General features: G+C 38.5%; 1 pseudogene; it reads left to right on the top strand.

The window, feature by feature from the left end:
• Nucleotides 1–1862: 1862 nt before the first annotated feature.
• LOC123586645 lies at nt 1863–9423 on the top strand (annotated as a pseudogene).
• The last annotated feature ends 2121 nt before the right edge of the window (nt 9424–11544 follow it).

Here is an 11544-nt window from a genome sequence, read left to right as displayed (position 1 = left end):
AGTTCTCCATCTGTATATATATATAGAAGGAAGGAATTTATGGCAGCCATCTTGGAGACAAACTGCCATACCAACCCACTGTCATTTTTTTAGAAAAATATATGCCATATATATAAGCAAGATGAGAAAGTTGGAACAGTTAAACCATTCAGTTCCCAATCTCCCAGCTGATGTATCTCCTAGGCAGTTTGTATCCAAACTACCAAGAATTTTTTTTTTTTTGTAATTATGGAACTGGTCACCAAATGATCATTTGGATTACTAAAGCAATTAATTTTGACCCTGCTTTGTTTTCACACTCGGTCCTATGTCCCTTTCCAGCAGAGACTGCTAGTTATCTTTTAATACATATTGTCTCATCTTCCTTATAGACTCTCCAATTTTTAGTCAAAACGATGCAATCTAGAATAATGATTATATTTTTCACCAACCTTGCTACACACATGAGATCTGAGAAGTCCTTCAAGAGGTACATTTGTCTACATTCTTTCCTCCTTCCTACTGGTAAAGGAGAAAATGATACTTGGAGCACTAGCAGCTATCTTGAATCATGTAGTGGACGTCATGGACTAAGGATGGCAGAGCAGTAAGATAGAAGGAGCCTCAGTTTCTGATGACTGCTCTATCTACTCCCAGTTTTGTGTTAACACATCCTATTTATTTATCTAGGAGACGAAATTCCATCTGTTTTAGCCATTGTTATTTGAATTTTCTGTCACTTGTAGTGAAACCTGATTCTAATACAGCCCTTTGCCAGTAAGGTCGGTTGGACAATTTAGTCAGGTTAAAGCAACAGCTTAATTTAAAATATTTTTCCAACAGACACAGTATATAAACTTGCAAAGGCTGATTAAATTTCGCTAGGGCATATCTTTATAAAAAGAATAAGTAACATATGTAAATACCATATCCGAATTTAAATACAGTATTTAACTGCCCTAGATTTCACAATGTATTCATAGCCTTGAGAGGGAATAAGAAACCACTTTATAATCCATTGATCCTTGTAAATTCTGTTTACATGTGTTTTTAAAATACATGTGTTTTGTGTTATCGGTGTTGATGGTCAGGAGCTCTGTATTGTAAAATATTCTTCATGTACCGTTCTGGAGAATAAACTAAGACTTGCTCTGTGACCCGAAAGCCCTTGCTGGGGTAGGGGGCAGTGCTTTGGGAAAGAATACCCGTTTATAAAAGCCAATGGCTTCTTTTTCTGAAATGGCTGCTAGCATTGCTTTAATTCAATGTTCACTATCTCTTGAAGTTTCCTCTCCCCTTTCCTTCTACAAAGCCTCCCGCACTGAGTCTGCACCTGCCCAATACCTGCTAGAATTATCCCTTTATTTTTTTAAAATTGTTTAATGTTTACTATTTATTTTTGAGACAGAGAGAGACAGAGCGTGAGCAGGGGAGGGGCAGAGAGAGAGGGAGACACAGAACCTGAAGCAGGCTCCAGGCTCTGAGCTGTCAGCACAGAGCCTGATGCAGGGCTCGAACTCATGAACGGTGAGATCATGATCTGAGCCAAAGTCAGACACTTAACCGGCCGAGACACCAGGCGTCCCTAGAATTATCCCTTTATAAATAACACCTGATCATGTCATTTCACCAGGAAGACACTTGCTGATTTCTTGTCACCTCTAGCTTGGTGGAAAACAGCTTACACTTTTTCTGTCTTATCTTCTATGCACTTTCCCAGTCCTTTATCACACTTGCTCTCTATTTAAACATGATGAAATTTTCACCTTTTTTTCCAATTATGCCATGCCTTTCACACCCCTGCATTTGGAACAGGCTATTTTCTATGACTGAAATACTCTCCCAACCCCCAAACTTGCTTTTTATTTTTTAGAACCTTCAGGATGCATCTTGTGGGTCAAAAAGCCTTTGTTCAAAAAGGTGCAAAAACCTTTTTTGTCACTACTACAGACGAGATTAACCACTTCTTCCCTTGCCCACATTCTGCATTTTGTACTACCTTCTGTGACAGCACTTACCAGGTAATACTAGAATGGATCTGTCTTGAAGTCTGATTCCTCCTATGTGACATGTTGGAGCTTCTCTAGCACTGAGCTCAATGTCCATAACCGAGTGGGAACTTGCTGTGTCTTGCAGCATGTATCCATGGCTAAGACAAGGTCATTCCAACAAAAAGGCATTTGTGTCTAAATGTAGTTTTTAGGTTTGTATGATAAGGGGAGGGGGGGAAATTAGGTAAATTACAGAATGTAAATACATGTTTTCAACTTCTTGGAAAAGATATTCATAGGAATATACAGGAACATGCATGCATATCCTACAAACCACAATATTTTTCTTCCCACCTTGATGAGAAATTTAGCATTTCTTACAGCTGAATTTTTCTAGAATTAAATTATGGAGTCATAGAATTGTAAAGCTAAAAAAGACTTTAAAAATTATTGACTCCAACTTCATAATTTATAAATGAGAAAACTAAGGCCCAGAGAGATTAAAAGATTTGTCAAAGGACACCCAGCTAGTTAGTGTCAATCAGATCTGAAATCCTGGTCTCTTGACTCCACTGTTCTTCAAACATTTCAGTTGTAAGTCCCTGGTTAAGGGCAGCCAGCAGCTGTGAAGCACACAGACTTTAATTTCAAGTTAAATCAGAGCTAAAGCACAGATAAACCCAAGGGTTTCAGCTACAAATTAAACAGGTGAGAGAAGATAAGTGAGATTATTTGATGAAAGTTTTTAAATCATACACTGTTTGAGTGTAAAAGTCCAAGCCCCCAGTTTTCATAAATGAAAATAAGAAGAAAATTAAATGACTTCCTCCACCCCAATCAGAAAGCCAGAGACAAAGACAAAACTAGAACTTTGAAAGCAATTGTGATATGGACTTCACAAAACTGTGGATAAAATGAGTTACCACATAGAATAATAGTCCTGTCACTCAAAAAAAAAAAAAAAAATTGGAGCCTGTGGTTGATCAATTAAGCAAAAAGTTGGGTAAATTGGAAATTGTTAAAAAGTGATACATACACACTATAATGATTTAATTTTAATTTCAAACATGAATGTACACTTATTATACATATGTGGATAAACAATTATCAAAAAATTATGTGAATTAATTTCTTATTGCTGCTGTAACAAGTTACCACAAGCACAGTGGCTTAAAAGGATAAAAAATTGTTCTAATTCCGGAGGTCAGAAGTCCAAAATGGATCTCACTGGGCTAAAAGCAAGGTGTCTGTAGGGCTGCAGGGCTACAGGGAAGCCTCCCATGGGGGCTTCAGGGAAGAATCTGTTCCTTGCCTTCTCCAGCTTCTAGAGGTCCCTCACATTCCTTGGCTCATGGCACCTTCCCAGCTTCAAAGCCAGCAATCACCCCTCCAGCCTCTGTTTCCCTCATTCCATCTCCTTCTCGGACTGTGACTCTACTATCTCTCTTCCACTTACAAGGACCATTGGGATTACATTGGATTAAACTGGATAAACCAGGATAATCTCTCCATCTCAAGATCCTTAATTTAATCCCATCTGGAAGACCCCCTTTGGCCATATGAGGTAACATACTCACAGGGTTGGAGGATTAGGATGTGGATAACTTTGATGATAGGGGTGGGAATATTATTCTGCCAACCATAGCCTGGCTGTGTCATTGAAGATGAATCTTCTTTCCTTGGTGAAACATTCATATGGTGTATTGTCTATGATTTCTATTGTGTGTCTTTAAAGTTAAAGCAACAATTTAAAGCATTTGAAAAGCGACCTGGGAAGAATTCTTCCAGATTTGTCTCTCAATTTTTTTTATGATGTCTGTTCCACAACCAATTTCAAGTTGATTTTTTAAAAAATTTTAATGTTTTTTATTTATTATTGAGAGAGAGAGTGTGTGTGTGAGCAGGGGAGGGGCAAAGAGAGCAGGAGTCACAGAATCTGAAAGCAAGCTCCAGGCTCTGAGCTGTCAGCACAGAGCCTGATGCAGGGCTCGAACTCATGACCTGTGAGACCATGACCTGAACTGAAGTTGGATGCTTAACCAACTGAGCCACCCAGGCACACCTCAGATTGATTTTTGATGTGATTTGTCTTTTGTGGTCCTTCTGAAGATTTAGATTTTATAGACACAATTCTCTTTTTTTCACTCCTATGTCACTGATTTATATAACATTTATCTAAATCATACAATTACAGGGGCGCCTGGGTGGCGCAGTCGGTTAAGCGTCCAACTTCAGCCAGGTCACGATCTCGCAGTCCGTGAGTTCGAGCCCCGCGTCGGGCTCTGGGCTGATGGCTCAGAGCCTGGAGCCTGTTTCCGATTCTGTGTCTCCCTCTCTCTCTGCCCCTCCCCCGTTCATGCTCTGTCTCTCTCTGTCCCAAAAAAATAAATAAACGTTGAAAAAAAAAATAAATCATACAATTACAATAACAAGTACTCCTCACTTAAACAGTTTTGAGGGCACAGAGAACTTGGTACAAATTCCTCCACTGTGGGGCACAAAGGTGACCAGGTTGCTGACAAGGAGCCTACTAGTCCCTGGTCCTCAGTGTGCCCAGAAATAAATGGAAAGTTTTCTTCATCTAGTAGACTGTATATGTGAAAGTGGTTTAGGAAAGCTTCTGTTATATAAAGTGCCTTGTGTACCGGAAGGCATTCTATAGATATAAACAATCACCATTATTTTTGCTTTTAATTCAAGATCTGGTATTGATGCATGCAAGGTGGAAAAATGCAGTCTAGAAGTTAGCCTGATGACTAGGGAAAGTCAGAACAATTTGAGAAAACATTCTGCTCAAGCCACGATAAAATCTATAATTAAGTTAACAATATAAGTCAAGTTTCAATCAATAAAGTCTTTAATTATAAGGAATGGTTTATTTGCTTTATTAATCTGCTTTTAAGCTTACTCACTATTTCTCTGAAAATTTAGGTTAAACTGCCTAACTAAAGAGCTATTTTCAAAAATATTTAATTGGCTGGAAAGAGTGTATTGAACTCTTCTTTCAGTTGACCTACCTTTAGAAAACAAAGCTATTTGGCTCACTAAACTATAAATGTATCCAGGCATCTTTGTGAAAGCGTATTTTAGACTGAGTAGTGAAGGGGAAAGAGTCACTCACCAATGCCCTGAGTTTGTAAACACAGATATGTAAAATATGACAGTACATAGAACAGAAAATCAGTGCTAAATGTAGAGTTTAACAGAAAATCGGCGCTAAATCTAGAGTTGAAGGGTCTTCCCATAGATTGGGAACTCTATGCTGCCCTTGAACTCTATTGTTTTTGACCACTGAGTCAAGAACTGTCTCCATCTACCAGGTGGTTGAGGAGCACTAGAGAGATTCTAAATGACCCTGTGAGGACCAGCTCCTAAGCCTAAGGTATACTCATCAGCCAAAGGCATGGGTTTCTTTATCCCCACCCAGAGTGCAAGCAGTACACTTTCTTATCCTGAAGCTGCCACAATGAGGTCAAACTAGCTGCCACAAACTAGGTGATTTAAACAATAGAAACTTGCTGTCTCATACTTTGTGATGCCAGAGTTCTGAGATCAAGGTGTTGACAGAGTCATGCTCTCTGTGAAAGTTCTAGGGAAGACCTCTCTCCTAGCTTCTGGTACTTCCTTGATTGTGATAACATAACTCCACTCATTTCATGACATTCCCCCTATGTGCATATCTATATCCAAATTTCTCTTTTAAGGGCATCAGTCACATTGTATTAGGGGTCCATCCTATTCCAGATGACCTCATCTTAACTAATGACATCTGCAATAACCCTATTTCCAAGTAAGTTAACATTCTGAAGTATGGAGGGTTAGAATTTCAGCATGTTAACTTTTGGTGGACATAGTTTACCCATGACACTCTCAGTGGAGGAAGCCATCATCACCATATGGTTCATACTAATTCTCCAAATAATTTTAACTTTAATAACCAGTATATGGTCACATTTAACCACATACTTCAGTAATAATCATAATCATAAAAATTATAGTATGTGCCAGTAGAAATAATAAACACATAAACAGATGAACAAAACAAAAATTGATAAAAATTGGTGAGGTTTGTTGTTAGCTATGAATAGGAACACTACCAGTAAGAAAGAAGAAACTGAGGACATGTGAATATGAGAAGCAGAGAAAAGATTTTAAAAACAAAAAGCAGGGGTGCCTGTATGGCTCAGTCAGTTAAGTGTCCAACTCTTGATTTGGGCTCAAGTCATGATCTTAGTTTCTTGAGTTTGAGCCCCACATCGCACTCTGCATGCTCATTGTGCAGAGTCTGCTTGGGATTCTCTGTCTCCCTCTTTCTCTGCCCCTCTCCCCCCTCAAAATAAATAAATAATTAAAAAAAAAGAAAAATCAGAGGAAATAGATCAACTATAAGAGAGATCAGGAACCAGACAAGGATGTCTACTCTCACTACTGTTACTCAACATAGTACTAGAAGTTCTACCCACAGCAGACAAGAAAAAGAAATAAAAGACATCCTAACTGGTAAGAGAGAAGTAAAACTGTCACTATCTGCAGATGACATGATGCTATATATAGAAAACCCTAAAGACCCCACCAAAAAACTAGTAGAACTGATAAATGAATTCAGTAAGGTTGCAGGATACAAAATCAATACACAAAAATTGTTGCATTTCTATATACTAATACTGAAGTAGCAAAAAGAGAAATTAAGAAAATAACCCTGGGGTGCCTGGGTGACTCAGGTGGTTAAGCGTCCAACTCTTGATTTTGGCTCAGGTCATGATCTCATTGTTTGTAAGATAAAGCCCTGTGTCGGGATATGCACTGATAGCATGGAGCCTGCTTGGGATTCCCTTTCCCTCCCCTTCTGCCTCTTCTCTCTCTCTCTCTCAAAATAAACAAATAAACTTAAAAAAAAAGAAAACAATCCCATTTACAATTGCACTGAAAATACCCGGAAATAAACTTAACCAAGGAGATGAAAAACCCAAACTTTGAAAACCATAAAACATTAATGAAAGAAATTGAAGAGGACCCAAATAAATGGAAAGATACCCCATGCTCATGAATTGAGAGAACAAATATTGTTAAAATGTCCCTACTACCCAAAGAAATCTACAGATTTAATGCGATCCCTGTCAAAATACCAACAGCAGCTTTCATAGAGCTAGAACAAATAATCCTAAAATTTGTGTGGAACCACAAAGACCCCAAATAATCAAAGCAACCTTGAAAAAGAACAAGGGGCACCTGGGTGGCTCAGTAGTTTAAGTGTCTGACTTCAGCTTGGGTCGTGATCTCACAGTTTGTTGAGTTCAAGCCCGGTGCCAGGCTCTGTGCTGACAGCTTGGAGCCTGAGCCTGCTTCGGAATCTGTGTCTCCCTGTCTCTCTACGCCTCCCCCACTTGTGAGCATGCACTCTTTCTCTCTCTCAAAAATAAATAAAACAGTTTTTTAAAAAAATAATGTGACAAGCTGAAGCACTTAATAAGTACACGTGTCTTAAAAAAAAAAAAAGGAAAAGAAAAAGAAGAACAGAACTGGAGTTATCATAATCTCAGATCTCAAGATATACTTCAAAGTTGTAGTAATCAAAATAGAATGATACTGGCACAAAAATAGGTATCATAGATCAACGGGACAGAATTGGGAGCCCACAAATAAACCCACGATTTTATGGTCAATCTTTGATAAAGGAGGCAAGAATATGTAATAGGAAAAAGGCAGTCTCTTCAACAAATGGTGTTGGGAAAACTGGACATCTACATGCAAAAGAATTAAAGTGGACTACTTTCTTTTTTTTTTTTTTTTTATTTTTTTTTATTTTTGGGACAGAGAGAGACAGAGCATGAACGGGGGAGGGGCAGAGAGAGAGAGGGAGACACAGAATCGGAAACAGGCTCCAGGCTCTGAGCCATCAGCCCAGAGCCCGACGCGGGGCTCGAACTCACGGACCGCGAGATGGTGACCTGGCTGAAGTCGGACGCTTAACCGACTGCGCCACCCAGGCGCCCCAGTGGACTACTTTCTTATACTATACACAAAAATAAACTCAAAATGGATCAAATACCTAAATGTGAGACCTAAAACCATAAAAATCCTAGAAGAGAGCACAGGCAGTAATTTCTCTGACATTGGCAGTGGCAACATTTTTCTAGACATGTCTCCTGAAGCAAGGGAAGCGAAAGCAAAAATAAACTATCGGGACCACACCAAAATAAAAAAGCTTCTGCACAGCAAACAAACCATCAACAAAACAAAAAGGCAACTTACTGAATGGGAGAAGGCATTTGCAAATGATATGTCCAATACAGGGTTAGTATTTAAAATATGTAAAATTTCTCCCGTGTCTCATCCCAACCATGCCTGAGTCCATGATTGCCTACCCTTGCTGTCCTTCCATCCTGCCCTGCCAGAGGTGTAGTGCTGACAGATCAGAGCTTTCCCAGAGGGTTCCCAGAGGGTTGACAAAGATAGGAGCCAACTGATACTGGACAATGAACTTCAGCAAGCACTATCCAATGGCACATGGACTCCACTGAATTCAGTGACTGTCAGGTCAATGATATCTATGTTTGACCGGAGAACAAGGCTGATGTGACCTTCAGCGAGTTCACTGTTATCTGGAAATACATCACAGACTGGCAGAATGTCTTCCACACTTACGGACAGGGACCACTCTAGGGTGGTTGACAAGAAAGAGCTCAAGCAAGCACTTTCAGTGTATGGGCCCTCTGACCAGTTTCATGACATCTTCATCCACAAGCGTGACATACAAGTATGGGGGCCCTTGATGACTTCATCAAGGGCTGCATCATCTTGCAGGGGTTGACAGATATATTCAGGTGTTATGATATGGATCAGGATGGCTGGATTCAGGTGTCATATGAGCAGTATCCATCCATGGTCTTCAGCACTGTATAACATTGGCCTTTGCAAGTAGCAACATGACTCATGGAAGGAGGACTAAAAATGCCAAATCTCCCTTTAAAGAAATGGAACACAGATGCAGGTAGATACTATTCTTCCTTTAGATTTTATATAATTAACATTTGGGGACCTGACTGTACATATGTGGATAAGCTGATTAAGGTTTTGCAAATAACAACAATAGTTATAATCATTATTCACATACAAACATTTGATTTGAGACTGTTCAATTGTGTCATGAGGTAAGATATAATAATATTTCAGGTATCCTGCATGCAAAAAGTTTATCATGTGCATTTCTAGATAGCTCCAGTTCTGTAGTGGGAATATCTTTATTAGCCAACAGAAATTTAAAGAATAATATAGACCTTGGATAGAGACTTTTATGTGCCTTACGTTTTTAAAATGAGGCTTATTGTATTTGTTTGAATATGCAACATAAGCAATGAATAAAATGCAAATGAAAAAAGAACTTATACAACTCAACCCCCCCCAAAAAAAATTTAAAACAGGCAGAAGAGATAAACAGACATTTCTCCAAAGACATCCAAAGATGACCAACAGACACATGAAAAGATGCTCAACATCACTCATCATCAGGGAAATGCAAATCGAAACCACAGTGAAATATTACCTCACACCTGTCAGAAGGGCTAAAATTAAAAAAAAACCACACACACAAGAAACAACAAGTGTTGGCAAGATGTGGAGGAAAAGGAACGCCTGTGCTCTTTTGGTGGGAATGCAAACTGGTACAGTCACTGTGGGAAACAGTATGGAGGTTCTTCAAAAAATTAAAAATAGAACTACCCTATGGTCCAGTAATTCTACCACTGGGTATTTACTCAAAGAATACAGAAACACTAATTCGAAGGGATACGTGTATGCCTATGCTTATTGCGGCATTATTTACAATAGCCAAATTATGGTAGCAACCCAAATATGCATCAACAGATGAGTGGATAAAGAAGATGTGGTATGTATATACAATAAAATGTTACTCAGCCATAAAAAAGAATGAAATCTTGCCATTTGCAATAACATGGATGGATCTAAAGGGTATAATGCTAAATAACATGTGGAACTTAAAAAACAAAACAAACAAACAAAGAAAAAAAGGACAAACAAAAAAGTTCTTAGCTATGGAGAACAAACTGATGGTTACTAGAAGGGAAGTGGGGAGCGGGGATGGTAAAAGAGGTGACGGGATTAAGAGGATACTTATCCTGATGAGCTCTGAGTAATATATAGAATCACTATATTGTACACCTGAGACTAATGTAACATTGTATGTTACACTGGCATGTAAAAAGAAAAAGAAAAAAAATCAGAAAAAAGAAAATGCAGTCTCCTGTAGGAAAGCATGCTTATCAGGTAAGAAGAAATTGTCCAACGACTGAGTACTGGAATCTGTAAGTGGCTCGCTATCATATCTCAAATATCTGAGCACCTTTTATCTTATCTTTGGTGCCAGAGATTAACCTATGGTGGCGATGGTTTAGAAGTGAATGCTTAGAGGTAAAGTTTGGTGTGGAAAACAAAGTCCATTTATCAGTAAGGTACAAAGTAGAAGTATGTCTCATTTATAGTAAGCATTTAAATAAAGTACAAGTACAAACTTTCACTCAATGACACGGGTGTCAGGAAACAATGGGCTAAAATGTTGACTGCGTTTGCCTCAGGTATGCAATAGACAATAAACCAGAAGGAAACGTCTTTAAACTCCGGGGATTCTACAATCTTTCCCACATATCAAATGTCTTTTTCTTGCTTAAGGATCATTAAAATTTGTCATCTTTCTGCAAGGCCTCAGTTATCTAGAATTATTCAATAATTTTATGGATAGTTTAGTGCTCCATTTTTTTTCAAAAAATGTTTATGTTTATTAATTTTTGAGAGTGAGAAAGAGTGTGAGCAGAGCAGGAGCAGAGAGAGAGAGAGGGAAACACAGAGTCCGAAGCAGGCTCCAGGCTCTGAGCTGTCAGTACAGAGTCCAACACGGGGCCTGAACTCATGAACTGTGAGATCATGACCTGAGCCACAGTTGGACCCTCAACTGACTGAGCCACCCAGGCGCCCCTAGTGCTCCAAATCTTTAAATTTCCTTTTTTTATAGCAACATTCCCCAGACATATAATATACAGTTCTATGTGTTAGTTAACAGAACTTACTGAACTTATGGTCATCTGTGTTATAAAGGCAGAAGGTTTGGGACATCAGGTTGACTCTATTAAACACAATAAACCACCATAATACATTTTACAGTGAATTCTCCTCATTTGTCTTTTTCTTCTAAAGAGGGTTTGCAGAATGTGCTATGGCAGAGCCTCCTATACCATATAAATACAAAAGTAGTTATTAAATTAAAGGCATAAAAACTTTATCTTAGTTTGTTATTTTGCCTTCAGTAAAACTGTTATCAGCCCTAACCCACTTTCTAATTGAACCCACCTTCAATTCATAAGAAATATCATTTTATCAAAACTTATAATATTGCTACTAAAGATCATGAATAATAGATAACATGGTGTTATATTTTTATTCTCTCATAACCACAAACAGAACTTTGCACCATTTTTTTTCAACACCTGATATATAAGTTGGGACTTTTGGCTACAATTGCCAGAAATAAAACACAATGTAACGTAAGTTTTAAAAAAAGAAA

This window comes from Leopardus geoffroyi, chromosome C3 (assembly GCF_018350155.1).
Source record: "Leopardus geoffroyi isolate Oge1 chromosome C3, O.geoffroyi_Oge1_pat1.0, whole genome shotgun sequence".
Lineage (NCBI taxonomy): Eukaryota > Metazoa > Chordata > Mammalia > Carnivora > Felidae > Leopardus > Leopardus geoffroyi.
Note: the sequence above shows the minus strand (reverse complement) of the source record. Positions and strands in the feature narration are given on the sequence as shown.